The sequence below is a fragment of the Liolophura sinensis genome, chromosome 1 (assembly GCF_032854445.1).
Source record: "Liolophura sinensis isolate JHLJ2023 chromosome 1, CUHK_Ljap_v2, whole genome shotgun sequence".
NCBI lineage: Eukaryota > Metazoa > Mollusca > Polyplacophora > Chitonida > Chitonidae > Liolophura > Liolophura sinensis.
Genome location: NC_088295.1, coordinates 20,832,908 through 20,847,468, shown reverse-complemented (window position 1 = coordinate 20,847,468; position 14,561 = coordinate 20,832,908). Strand labels below are relative to the sequence as shown.

General features: G+C 38.9%; 1 protein-coding gene and 1 long non-coding RNA gene across 4 annotated transcripts in view; one reads left to right on the top strand and one right to left on the bottom strand.

Moving 5' to 3' along the window:
- Positions 1 to 2,424: 2,424 nt before the first annotated feature.
- LOC135482109 (uncharacterized) lies at positions 2,425 to 12,309 on the bottom strand. Its single transcript, XR_010446206.1, has 8 exons — positions 12,210 to 12,309; positions 8,495 to 8,525; positions 7,950 to 8,023; positions 5,617 to 5,690; positions 5,183 to 5,270; positions 3,308 to 4,022; positions 2,904 to 2,997; positions 2,425 to 2,573 (listed from the first exon to the last, which is right to left on the bottom strand). It is a non-coding gene; the product is annotated as an uncharacterized LOC135482109 (long non-coding RNA).
- A 239-nt stretch (positions 12,310 to 12,548) lies between these two features.
- The window catches only part of LOC135461501 (G protein-activated inward rectifier potassium channel 3-like), a 68,058-nt gene continuing 66,045 nt past the window's right edge, over positions 12,549 to 14,561 (top strand). For 2 of the 3 annotated variants that reach the window (XR_010443363.1, XM_064738631.1), the window contains exon 1: positions 12,551 to 12,648. The gene's annotated coding sequence lies outside the window, so the exon portion shown is untranslated. Of the gene's footprint in view, positions 12,649 to 14,561 lie in introns of all 3 variants that reach the window. The other variant, XR_010443364.1, reaches the window with a different exon arrangement.

Below are 14,561 nucleotides of genomic sequence, written 5' to 3'. Positions count from 1 at the left end.
ATCGTTGTGCATGACATGAGCAAAGTTATTCATGCAGGGAAATATGGTTGGTAAGTAAGAACATCGATCTCCCCACTTCGCAGATCAATGTCTCAATGTAAAGGACTATAGCATGGAGAGTAAAACCAGAGCAGCGACGACACTGTGATAAAGTTGGTAAATGCATGGCCACACGTAACCTGTGAAAATTATTCTGTAACTGCTAAGTGACCGAAAAGTAAAAACTTGTGTCCCCTGTGTCAAAGCCTGGGATGATCACACCATCTATTTTGCATGTCTGCTGACCTGGCAACAGAACACCGAAAAGTAAAAACTTGTGTCCCCTGTGTCAAAGCCTGGGATGATCACACCATCTATTTTGCATGTCTGCTGACCTGGCAACAGAACACACGTTTTCCAGCCGTGTTTGATTTCTTTGATAGCCTACTTGACATAGGTGTTACCACGGTGGAATAAGGGCCCGGATGTCGGATGGCGTCATAACCAAAGCATATTCTCCCCGTACTGAAAAATGAGACGGAGAGGGTGTAACCAGTTGCAGCAAAAAATTTTGTTAGCAATTTGAGACGAACTGGGATACGTCCACTACAGATCGCCGACTGGATGTTATAGGTCACGCGGTTACCTCAAGATCTTCAACTTGAGATGAAACGGGGCGACATTGTTAATAGTGTTCTGCTCCTTGAAAGACATGTGGTATGGCCAAGACCCACTAAACCATCATCGAGTGCATGAGGAAGTATGCCATGGTTGCCGATGGACGTTTTTGACATGTAACCATTCATACTTTGAAGTGAACTTCATGGTGTGGGAGCTCACATCACATTGATATATTTGGAGATTTATGTCACATTCGAGACAGCAATACGAGAATACAGATTGAACAAGAAGTTCATGTTTTGATTTATATCTCCTGTTCATAGCATATCCAAACACATTTATGTTTCAAATCGTTTGGTAAACTTCTTTCCATGGTAACTGCTACAAAACTTTCCCCTTAGTTGAAATCCTTATAACCATTACCAACAAAAGATCGCCTTATCTTCCTACTTCCATATTTTAATAAAATATTTGTAAATCGTATTATGTCAACATAAATATGGCTGCAGTATTAACTGAACATCTTGGGAAAAATGCATATACTATAATCCTTTTGGAACAAGTCCAGCTGAACCACTAATTTCCAGTAAATGTGGAAACCTGTTCAAAATTTCCAAATAATTGCCACTTACCGAATCTTTTGAAATTTACCCAGGAAAACCTTAATCTGAGCCCGTGTACCAAATTTAGAAGTTGTTAGTGAAATGGTTCCACTTCATTCAACCTTGCTATCAATCGTTTTGAAAAACAGTAAAGTGATTGCAGAAACCGTTTAAATAGTTAACAACAATCTAGAATACGTATCGCTTTACAAATAGGACAAGTGAAGCGAATACTCTTTTTTTTTTTACGATAACGCGCGTATGGACAGGTGACATTTTGACATAACTTTTCTTCTTTCAAAAGTCTGACAATCTTTTGCATTAACGAGCAGTCTAATTTTTCACATGCGAGACGAAGTACATAATAAATCTCCTTTATCACAACTGCCTGATAAAAATGACTTCACTGCTTGGAAATTTCTCTGGACACAACCAATTTAAGTGGGACGTACGTTACGGACATAACTCTAGCTACGTGAACGGTGCTGTCTGGGCTATGTTAAATGCTTTGCTGAAAAACTTTACGCTTACTCGAGCTGGGCCAGTGCTATGCATGGAGTAAACTGGAGCGCAACAAGTTATTGTCCAACTTATGTCATGTGATATACACCGTATGGAAGTGGAAGTGGTCTTTGTTAATTTTTTTTGTACCGGAAAGGTGCCACTTTTTGCCGCAAGTACCCAAGAACAAATGCAAGCCGGGGAACCTTGTAAATTTCGCAAACGGGATTCAACCACTATCTTTAAGTAGCGGTACCCAGCTATTGAAAGGCATGCACCTTAACAAACCTTCCTACCCGAGAGTATCACCTTGAACGTCTGCCAAGATTTGGGGTGGAGGAAACAATAGCCATAGATCTGTACCTTTACTATGTACATGAATGAGCTGTAGATAATCCAGCGGCAGATGTAGCCCTGCACATTCAGTGACGTGAAGGCATTTTACGACCATCAGGTGAGGCTGACGTCTCCAGCTTTAGCCAACCAATCCAGGAAAGAGAATCTTACGCCATTGGTCAAAGTCGACAACACCGGCGCTTTGCGTTATCATATCTGCCTTACTAAGGTCTGGCTTGTGACCATGTTGATGACCTAAGGCGTGTAACAAAATGGCTAGATGCAGTCTTCCAACCGGTCTTGAAGAGATAAGCTAAGCATCACAATAAGGATATTTCAAATGAACTTTATTGATCAACTTCACAGTAATACAAAATCATACTGACAATGTGTTGTGCGTCTTTCATATCAATGTTTGAGGACAGATTGGAGTTCATTTCTTCAATAATTCTGTAGTTTTCACACAGGGTAGCCATCTGGTCTGATTTGGGTCCCAGGAAACTCTACCAATCAAGTCAATGCACTCACTATGTACTGAAAATAGAAGAAGACATGGTTTTGACAGAATCTGATTTAAAAGATACAACTTGGTTTCATGTGACTTCCAGTAAGCTCGTCAGACAATTACAAGTTTGCCTCATTCAACTTGCAGATAACAAGTTGTCTGAAACTCTAGCCAAAGGGTCATCATTCAGAGCAGACTTTTACATTACGTCAGAATTTTCACCACATTTACAATCTTGAAATCTGACAAGTCATTAAAAAATCTTAAGCAGTAAAAGCCTAAGTCACGATTAGATCATAATATCTGTTTAGTACTTTCCAATGGGCACATGTTATGAAAGACAACACTGGTGGACTTACAAAGGTACTCATTTCCTTGGACTTCCTTCAGAAGTTGAATCCTTTTACCATCACCAGGACAACTTAGGCAACACACACTGGGATCAAGGAAAGTCTAAACAAACATATGTATATTGGTGACTACAAAAGGAAGGCACTATAAAAATGAAATTTTTTAGCCACTAAATGTCACCTGAATAAACAAGGACTAGCAGTTAATTTGATTTCATGTCAATTATCTACCTATTATTAAGGAGTGATGAACTAAGAATCTGCTTCCACACGTTTAACTTAATGTACATCTCCTCTCAAGCCATAGCCTCCCTGTTTTGTACTGTATTCTGACATCATGCAGGACTACTACTCATTGAACGATGACTAAATACAAGACGAAAATCCTTGTTTCAATCATGTAATCTGTGTACCTTGACATTTCACCTGTCCCAGTCATCCTTCAATCCCAGGCCTGAAAGTGAATAATAATCTGATAATCAATTTAGTCACAATGGGCCAAATAATTGCCAAGGTTCCCACCAAAGATTTGTTTTATTCATTCATTTAATTTGTGTTTTGCGCTGTACTCAAGACTACTTCACTTATACGACGGCAACCAGCTTCATGGTGGGAGAAAACCGGGCAGAGCCCAGGGGGAAACCCACACAGTTTTGAAATTATACTTTTTGCAATAGTGACGTTAGCTTACACACCTGATTAGCATTGCCCCACATTTTGAACGACAGTGAAAGTCATTGATGCTGCTCTAAAATTAATGTTCTCATGAGCTGTGGCAAATGGCCAGTTTTGCAATGTCCCCCAGGAATCGGACAGTGGCTGTGATTACAAACCCCTGCTGCTAGTTGGGGTGATGATATCGGCACAAAGACATATCAACCAATCCCCAGAGGAGACAAGATTGAGCAGAAGAGCTTTGTGCCAAAGACTGACAAAACCAGCCGTCTGAAAGCCTTGCTAGAACAATACATACCCTCTCAGAGTTTAGAGTAGTGAGAAAAATAACTATGTCAAAGTCCATCAAAGAACGAAACGGCATTAAAAGTCTGGGAAACTCTTGTGATGGACTGACAGACAAGGTGCAAGTCTTTTCCCTCACCCCCATGATGGGAGAACGCTTTCAAGCATCTGAAAATATAAATACCCTGTGAACCTTTGGAGTCGCTCAGCATTAGGCATATGTTGAAAACGGCAATAACTCCGGAAATAACAAACCAAAAACATTTCATTGCGACATTTGACAGACCCCTTTTTCCTGGCTTTAGATCTTCCACTTTCCAGCTTACATTCACCATCTAGTTATGTCTGCGGCAAGTCTGTCACTGGAAAGGACAGCCACATACAACATTCTAAATCGGTTTAAAGTGAAGTTGTGTTGTCTGATCCTACCACCATGCCATTTACCTCGGACAGACTGATCAGTGTAATGTCAACGACCACATCAGACAATAAGAGTGGTCAAACAGAAAAAATGTTATCGTGGCCCTGCTAAACAGTGATGTCAGTCTTAGAAATGTACATGTAACAGAAAGTCAGGAATTCATAGTCTATAAGCTTTCATTCAGCTCTCTTCATGGCTTTTCAAAGACAATACCTTTTTCAGACAAAGGTAAAAAATGTGCACCAACAATAGTTTTACCAGTCAAAACTAGCCTCAAGACATAATCCAAAATAAATGCATGTTGGATATTTCATAAAGTATATTTCTTTTATACAAGTACAGAGTTTTCACCCACTAAACACAGTCCCGTTGGTCAGAACTAGTACCTGATAAGTCACATGTAAATCTGAAGCAACAGCTGTTTTCAACCAGTCTTATGAACATTGAAAAAAAAAACTTTGAACCAGTCACTGTTCAAAACCATAGCTGTCAGTATGTGTAGAAGAACAGAATTCACAAAGTAATAAATCAATGATTATGGCTTAGCACCCCATTCACAATTTTGCAGCCATATCATTGCGAAGTAATCAAACCTGATTTTCAGGCAGACAGGCTAGATTATAGGCTTCAGATTCAGTTTAAAGTGATACATTTAGTGTAAGAAGAAGCTACTAGATGTAACTTCAGCTATTTCTTAAAAGGATCCTATCTCACTGATTTTAAGAACTCAGAAATCAAAGGCATTTCTCATCTCCAGCATCAGAGACTCTAGTCCTAAAATACCTCTATTCATTATTGTTACTTTTGATGATGCACCACAAAAACATACCAATCATTAATGTTTTCAACTTTAACATAACATTTGAAGGCAATAAAATTCCACCTTCAGAAAGCTTAGGCAACTTACCAAAGTTACATTGGAGTACATGTATAGCATGGTCTACTCCTTGCGTCCACTCCAAACCTTTGCCGCAAGTTTACCCCCCAAGTGATTTCTGAAAATGATCAGTTGAATTGTTAGCTACATTATAAACTCCCTATCATGTATCAAGGTACTATATCACAGATGATAGTCCTACAATTCTAGGACACTGCTGTTACAGGCAGTAATAAGCTCAGAAGATGAAGGCATTTCTCATCTCAGAAATCAGAGACTCTAGTCCGAAATTGCCTGTATTCATCATTGCTCTCTTGAAATATTCTAAAAAATAGCAAAAATAGGCATTTTTTTAAAATTGAAAGTTGATTTTCTTTTCCATGTCAATATGATCACTACAGTTTTTCAGGTAGAAGATTATGTGATAGTAATTGCTTTGAAGAACATCATTTTGGCCCACTCACGTGTCTGACATGACAAGATTCCAGTACTTCTATGTGAATTTCAGCATAAGGATTTATATGGAAAGCCGGATTTTCTGTCAAAAAAAACCCAACAAGAACATAAATACAGATTTTCACCTCGGCAACCAGTGACTTAAAGAGTAGATGCAACAATTAAAAAAACACAAAATTGAATTCCATTTGTTTTACTACTGGTGTCCTTTTACTGGTCCCTCAGACAAATGCCTCGAGCTACATCAAGAATGTATCCCATGGTGAGGTTTGTGACAAAAACTGTTACATAACCCACTAAGGGAACCTCAGCCTCGTCATCAGTGTCTTCATCGGGACCTCAGAATTCTGGATTAGTGCAAGGAAGAAACGCCACAAACTTTACCTGTTATACATAAAAATATGTATAGTGTCTGAAGAAAGCTGATAAAAATGCCTCCCACAAAACTCAACTGACCCATATTTACTGAACTGGAGTAATAAGAAATGCCTGTAGACAGATACCCGATTTACCAACTAAAGACTTGGGCAGGAAGATGCGAGTCCGTTTGTTACAGAATTTTCTGTCAAATTTGTGAGAATTCACTTCTATAGAATCTTGCCAAACTTTCAAACCCTTGAAATGTTAGGCTGTCAACACTTCCCTATATTTAGACTGTATACTTTGACTGGATTCACAAGCCTGGAAAGATGAAAATTTTCTATTACTAAAAAAACCCAAATTCAGGGGCTCAACAAAAACTTCAAACCAATCATAGATCATTTAAACCAACAATGAACCAATTTCACTAGTTTTACTAGTGAGACTTCATATCAGTCCCTTTGACAAATGCATCTAGCTACATCAAGAATGTTGAAAGCCAAAAAAATCTATTATAAGAGGCACATTAAGGTAATCTCGACCTCTCCTGTTTCATCACCACAACCCGGGCGTCTAGGATCAGTGGTATGAAGAAACACCCCACAAAATTACCTACAATACACAGTTCACCTTATACCCCTTGTAACATACAGCAAACCTAATACATTGTGCTGAAGTTCCAATTTTTTCATCTGATCAAAATAAAAAAAAAGCAACAGTGTTGCTTTACGAAAGCAGAAATCAAGCTCGCTTAATCATTTGGATGGCATAAAAAGGTCACATGCAATGCTTGGCTAGCAGACCTGCATGATGCATTGATTGCCGCATCGAAATGATCTTTAAACTTACGAGACATCTTTTGCCCCCTTGAGCTAACGTGCAAATGTAATTAAAGACTACACGGATGTATACTACACTTTTGGGATGTGCACGGTCATGTTTTGAGTCACCTTTAGAACCAATATCATTGAATTGTGGAAACTGGTAGATTTACACACCTCACATTTTAACTTGTATCTTGCTAATATTTTGAAGTGAAAATATAGAGTTTCCAGATTAAAGTATATAAAAAAAATTTCGGTTTCTGATCCAAATTACGCACTGCAATATGCATGCATACTTTCAAGTCAACTTCACATAGATTTTGCACTTACAAAGGAGAAAGGATTGCATGTAATATTCCTACCTCAGAGGTTCAGACATAGTTTTGTACATCAGCAAACTTCAGAAACGACCTCTGTGTTCATCACTGGTAGGATTCATAACATTTAAACAGTTATTTAGTGAATGGTTGAAACAGGATACACTGAATGCCAAGCACTGCCAAGCACAAACAACCTCTCACAGTTACCTAGAAGACGTTTTAAGCAATGGAAGGAACTACCCTAACCACAGAGGGACTAGGAAACTAGGAAAATATAATGTAAATCACACTTTACCATTTTTCAAATGGCACATTCTGTTTGATTCCAATATTCATCCACCACATTCTACAGCCACTTGAAATGTTTGAGGTTTGACTGTTTTGATCAGAAAAACTTAAGGGATGGCATCAAAGTATCAGTTAAAGGCGTAAATTCAAATGCTTCTGCAAATTTATATAAGCATGTATGTATGCTTGTATTTTAACGGTATATTTAATTTTTATGAATTGAAGCGGTGTCATTAAGTGTGTGTACAGATACTGTGTCTTCTGGCAGGGTGAGTCCATGCTGCTAAAGTGCTGTTGCTACCAAAGTATCAACCTTAAGACACCACTGTGTGACACCCCACTCAGCCACATTAAACACTCTGGGCCAAATGGTCCCATTTTCTTGCTCTAACCTCTCAATGCTCAACGCCAAGCAAGGCAGCAGCAAGTACTACATTTTAAGTCATTGTCATCTCCCAAATTCCACGCAGACACTAACCATTAGGCCACCGGATCGGTCTGCATTTTTACATACCAAACTTTAGGTGTAATACAGTAACTGAGATTTACCATAGTGAGTTTGAATGCCTTTGCTGGCCATCCACGCCGCTGATCAGCAAATCTTCCACTGCACACCATATTACCTTTTGACAGAATGAAATCACAAACTTTTATAACGATAGAAAATAACCAATGTGGACATACTGTAACATTGCATACCACAATACCAATTTATACTTTTCAACTCGGCTTTCCTGTACTAACCTTAGTAGCGTAAATTACTGACCGCAGTAGTGAAATACGGTCATTTACAATGAACACTGTCATTTGATATTAAGTTTTTTTTTTCACTTGTAAGATTAATTTTCTACCTCAGAGGTTCAGACATAAAAAGTTTGTACATCAGACAATGTCAGAAACGACCTCTTCGATCATCACAGGTAGAACAAAACTGACCACTGTCTTCCCAAAAGTACAAGTAATGTGTGAAAGTATGTGCAGGACACTTTTACACACAAAAAATCTTTGACAAAATATATTTTTTTATTCTCTGTTAACAACCTTATTGAACAATGAAAAAAAAAAGGTACTATAAGTTTATAGGCTGTATTTACCATTAGGAATCCATATCCCCACTGCGCCATTCTGAAAATAGTAAAAATACAGGCATTTATAATAAATATTTAATGGAACATTCATACACCTAGGTACAACCTAGTCCTCAGTAGGCCATCCTTAAAAACTGTCAGTCGTTAAGGGAAATGTATTTAATAAAAATTTCTGGAAACTACATTATTTTTCCCTGATCGTTTACCAAAAATTTCTGCTTCCAGGAACACACCTGACTTTCTGAAATTAAATCACTGTATTATGTCACTATTCTGATGTTAGTTTCAATACCTAATAAGAGACAATGACTGCACTCATAAAATTCCTTCCTTCCCGTAACAAAACGGTCCAAAGATATGAACTCTTGGTTCTTTTCCATATGTCACAATTATTGGTGTACATATGCTCATAAAACACATGAATTACACAAGTTATGAAATCTGATTGTCAACGATGAAAACACTGTGTTCTGTTAGGATTTGGACCTTTTGTGTAGCTGGTCTTCGAGTCTCCCATTTAGAAGCAGCAGTGTGATTAGTCCACAGAATGATTTCATGAACAGGGTGCGAGATTTCCATATCCAGAAAGGCCTACGGTTTTTGTTTTGTAAAGTGACCCTCCATACAGCTAATAATAGACTTTAAAACAGCTGTTAAGTGGACACGACCTCAAATCCTTCTGGAATGATGCTGTTTACCATCCAGCAACTATGCGGAAGACGATACTTTTGGCGTCTGATCAATCCAGTTATCTCCCTTACATCAGAATTTCGCCCAAAAATATACAAGTGTTAGATGTTTCATTACATCTTGCTGAAAATATTGCATTATGTAAAGGATATCGGTGCAAATCAGCACACTATTTCAGTTGTTCAACAATCAGTTCCATTACTTCATACTGTCTGCATTTAACTGCCAGTCTGAAACTCTAGCCAAATCTCATCCTTACAAAGTGGTATGTGTATAATTTATTCAGACTCTAGAATATTTCACATTTTAACAATTTCAGCATGCCATCTCATTGGTCAAGGACTGGTAATCTGGTCACAAAGGAACTCTGAACTCATCAAATGAAAAGAGCACAAACTGAATAGACTTGTAACAAATTGTACCGATTAAAAATTGGCCGCGTCGTAACCTGTCACTTTGTCTTGACCAGCTGTTTGTGGATTAATGCCCAAGGCAAGAAAACCTTTTGTTCCAATACCCAGGAGGCCTTGGGCTTTTCGCCTTTGTTTTGGTTTTCCAAAATATGAAATGTCACCAACATATTGTAAAGTTGATCTTTCCTGACGTACTTGCACACTGGATTGAATGAATTTTCATACAGCTCATGTGTCTAGCTGTGACCAAAAAGTTTCTTGCAATATTCATTATCCACACTATGAACTGGCGTAGGAGTTTCTAGGCCATGAAAGTGTTCATGGAAAAGTGCTCTAGTTACACGTAGTTGTAAGAGCCTGTTTATTGAAGTTGTGTGTGTACACAGCTGAAATATTTGAGACATTACTATACTGTTACATATTTACTAAATGTATTTAGGCATAAACATTAGTACTTTAAGACTTAATCATATCTGAAATTAATGATGAGAGGTCATGTACTGAAAGAGAAATCAGTTATGTGTTGGCTCTGTCATGTGGCCCATCTGTCCATTCCTTGGCCATACTGTTCAGTGACACTAGCCCCGAATGACTACGCTACCCTCTGTTATACATGTATTTTGTGTGGACACTTACAGTAATGGATCAATCACTTTCCGCCTGGTAGGATGAATGTAAAATTTCTTGAAACAGTCGATTACAAACCTACCAGGCTTGTCCAGCCACTTTTTTACAATGCACAACTGAAGGGAGGGATAGTTTTGTATCCAGATGCTTGGCTGCTTCGTGTAGATGGCGGCCATTTCATAAATAAGAAGTCAGCAGAGAGGGGAACTTTAATAAAAATGCATGTGATCGACATCTTGGGGTTTTAAATCAGGTGATCTAGAACACTAAGCATTGTTTGATTTGAGTTATTTGACTAATGTTTTTCGCTTTACTCAAGAATATTTCACTTTACGACTTCAGGCAGCATTAAGGTGGGAGGAAACCAGGCACAGCACGGGGAAACCCACCCTAAATGAGTACCAGGATGGGAGTGGTGGGTTAGTACTTCAGTTTTATGAAATTTTACAATTCATCCTACCAGGTTGAATGGGACTGATCCACGACTATGCAAGCATCAGTACAAATATAAAAGAGCATAGCATAGTCATCCATAGCTGCATGAATGTGGCTCAACTCTATTGATGCACTGACGTTTTGAGCAGAAAGAGCCAAATTGATTTCTGGTATGGAACAGGATGTCCAACAGATCTGTCAGTATCGGCAACAGAAGACTAGTTTTTTAACAATGTTATTTTGTCCTAACCTGTGTAAAACTGGTTTCTGTGAAGGCAACATGTACACGGATCCTTCAAACAAACACGCACAGTACCCTACTCCAATATGTATGACAAAATCAAACTATTTCGGGGCACAAGTTTCCTCCACTTCTACGGATTGCCTGGTCGTCATTTTTGGCTGCTGTACTCGCAGTCACGCGACACAGGGATTCCAGCTGGAAATGTCATAAGTCGTCAAGCTACAAATAGCTTGCTTGTCACACAGAGTCCAAAGAAGCGCTTTGGACAGCCACAAATAACTCATTCGTTCTCCAGAGCGGCTTGAGCTGCATAAAACACTGTCTCTGACTGGTCTATTTTTGCAGGGAAATTGGGATTTTTTGGGAGCTAAACCAATAGCTGCCTTATTAGACCCGATGGATGCCATACGAACCGTGTTTGTAAATTTTCATTGGTTGCAAACGATAAAAAGGCACGAAAAAATGTGGAGAAGATTTGACGACTTTCGTTGAGGCGTTTGCCGAAACGGCGGACTCTAGTACAGCCGATGATTTCGAGGGCCTTATGAATAAAGACATTTGAGAGGGTTTCGATTCCGATATTTCGGTTTCAGATGTTAGCAGTGACATAGAAGAGTCTTCTGACAAAGAGGAATTAACTTTAGGTCCACTGCGCTCCAGAATTAAAGAGCGACGCGAGCCTGAACTATCGGTAACAACAACGCGATCTATGGAAACGCAATTTTACTCAAATGGAGTGATACACTGTTCTAATGAAATGATTAATTTTATGTTTACACGCTTCACAGAGCAAAAATACCAAACTGCCACCGAATATCTGTTGGTGGAATTATCCAAAAATCATTAGGCCTAAACAAAAACTTCGAATTTTTTAGTGCAAAATTGTATTTCTGCTGTGGCCTGCTGGGGACCAAGCGGTGACCAGGGTTGCAGTAGCGACGGCTGTATGACGTTGTGGTAGCGAATGAGTTAATACATTGCCCACTCGACATTTGGCTCTTCTTGAATGTTTCTTCTTTCCAAACATTCAAGTCCCCCTCCTTTTGTCCCACTACAAATAAAAATTTATGGGCCTGCAGTCCTAACGCTACCATTTACTATGCCCTTTATGTCATAAGGATTAGGAAAATTAAAATGTTGAGATTTTTGCATCACCTAACAAGGCTAAATTTGGGCTTACTGATTAACCGCACAAAATAATCGACAACCATCTTAATCGAAAGCTAGTTCTTGTTTGTACAGTTTTCGAGTTTCCGTTATACAGTGAACTCTGTAACTTATTAACATAGACATTTTGGCTATATCTTCAAACCTTCGGACTTGTTAAGGTGCAACCGTGCAACCTTTCCTCCATCTGCTTCTTCCTCTGGACTGTCCTCCACCACGTGGTTTTCCTTAACAGTACAACTGCCTAAATCCTAGCACGTCTCAGGACCGGAAATCGTCGTTGACAAATATAAAATATGATTTGCATTGTGATATTGTTATTTTATGTGTGCACATAAATTTACACTGTGTAAGGCATCTCTTCGTGATTTTTACTGTCTTTCAAGGAAAAATAATAATAAAAAATGTAATTGATAAATATGTTTTCGGAATTACACTTAGGTTATATTTTTTTAGCCGCACCCACTGACGTCAGACTGAATGTTGATTATTTTGCCCGGCGGGAGAGCGATTCTATTTTCGTTACGTAAGAAACCGTCTGCTAACGTTTGGGGTTGAATGCAAAATCTTGATCTGCAATCCAGGTAAGATGAGCTACAGATAGTATTGCTGTCAGATTTTAACGTAGATAATTCCTCGGCGACAAACTGGAGTGGAATGGCTTTGTTCCGTCTCGAAATCGAGAGTAGGCTTTTCAGCTCAAGTCGAAGCCATGCGCAAGTCGAGCCAGATAAAATTCAATGACAACAGATTATGGTGCTGTTTTTGTGGTAGAGGATATCACGTCAATTTCATTGAAAAGCTGCTTTGCAGAATGGACGGGTGATTAAGTGTGTCAGCGACAAACAAATTCAACACCATAGACTTAAATTTGCAACTCACAAGTTCGAGTTGTGTTCGTAATGGGAAACTCGTAAACTCCTTCCCGCCTGTATCAAGAGGTCGCAAAGCTGTGAACTCATTTGTTCTTTCCTTTATTACGTCACAGTTATTGGTGTATGTGTGCTCATAAAATATATATGAAGTACACATGGACTGCAGCTTCACAGCTTTATAAGTTTGATGGAGCGCTCCAAGTGCTTCAGTGCAATCTCGCCTAATGCCAGGTTAAAGCATGGCAGGGCCTCAGTTGGCTACTTCAACTTCTCTCTTTATACTGGACTGGTGGGTGTCATAGCTACAAGGAAAACCAATGGTAAACCATACATTGATTCACACCATGTCTGATAAGTCCTTTCTAAACAGTGGATGCGATCCAAAACTGGTGTCAACATTGGCTCTTACCGCTCAGCTCGCCCGCACACTCTGACGTCTATTGAGGATCTAACACCATGTAAAAATATATCATGTTATTTAAGTATTACAGAACAACTCAGCAGGCAAAGGTGGACAACGATGTTGTTTCAAAAGCTAATTGTTGAGTGAAGTAGAAGTATGAAGTGCCAGATGCTTTTAAAATGACAAGAAATTGATGCTGTGACTACGAGGTTTTTCTTTTTTTTTTTAACATCTAAATGTCAAACATGTGCCATGCGTGAAAATAATAGCTGCATGTTTTTAAGTATAAGGCCCACAAAGAGAGATATTATGGAATAATCAAATAATATATGCCACGGAATGAGATAAAAATTGTCCAGAAGACCAGAAACCCGGCGGTGAACGTAATTCACTCGATGTTTTCCGATGAAACACAAGTGTTTTCTCGTATTTTCGTTCCGCCAAGCAATTGGGTGGATACTATAGATAGCTTTTTGGCTGTGAAATAGACCTTACCCAATATTCACAGCCAATTTCTTGGCTAACAGTTTCCTCTCTGGCTGTTGAACAAAGCTAGCCTTATAGTTATTCGATGGGTATACGTGTCCAATACCTGTAGATGGAAATACCAGTGAAGTGTTTTCACCTATATACATCCAAATGGCCATAATATAGTGTTGCCATATTTGAGGAGGGGGGGGCATATACTTTACTGATGACCAGTGTCCATGTGTGTACTTAGGGAGTCGAGATTTCAAATTAATTGCTCACTTTGTGAGATAATCATTGTAAAATGTTCAAGGATATCTTGTAAACATTGCAGCTGTCAACAGAATTCCCAGTGATCCATTTCTTTTCGTGACGCTATACCTTAAAAACACATCTAATCGCACAAAATTGAACTGCTGAGAATTTTGTGGTTCTGGTTATAATCGGCGCGAAATGTTTACAAACACTGACGTACCTTGGACAGAGGCCTATACCTCCAAGTACCAGTTGCTCAAGCTATAGCTGATTTTCCACGTGTGGCTCACTTACGTAGATCCCCTATTTTTTTGGAATGAAATGAATTCATGCATGGACTGGTATAATCAAGGTGAGACCTTACACTATAATATCTGATCTTACATGATCAAAATGGAAGATTTTTGTGGTAAACCTACAGTCAGTGGACATAAGTATTCGTCACTTCCATAACCTTGCGGCCTTGCGCTTTGCGAAGTGTACGTGTTTATGTTCA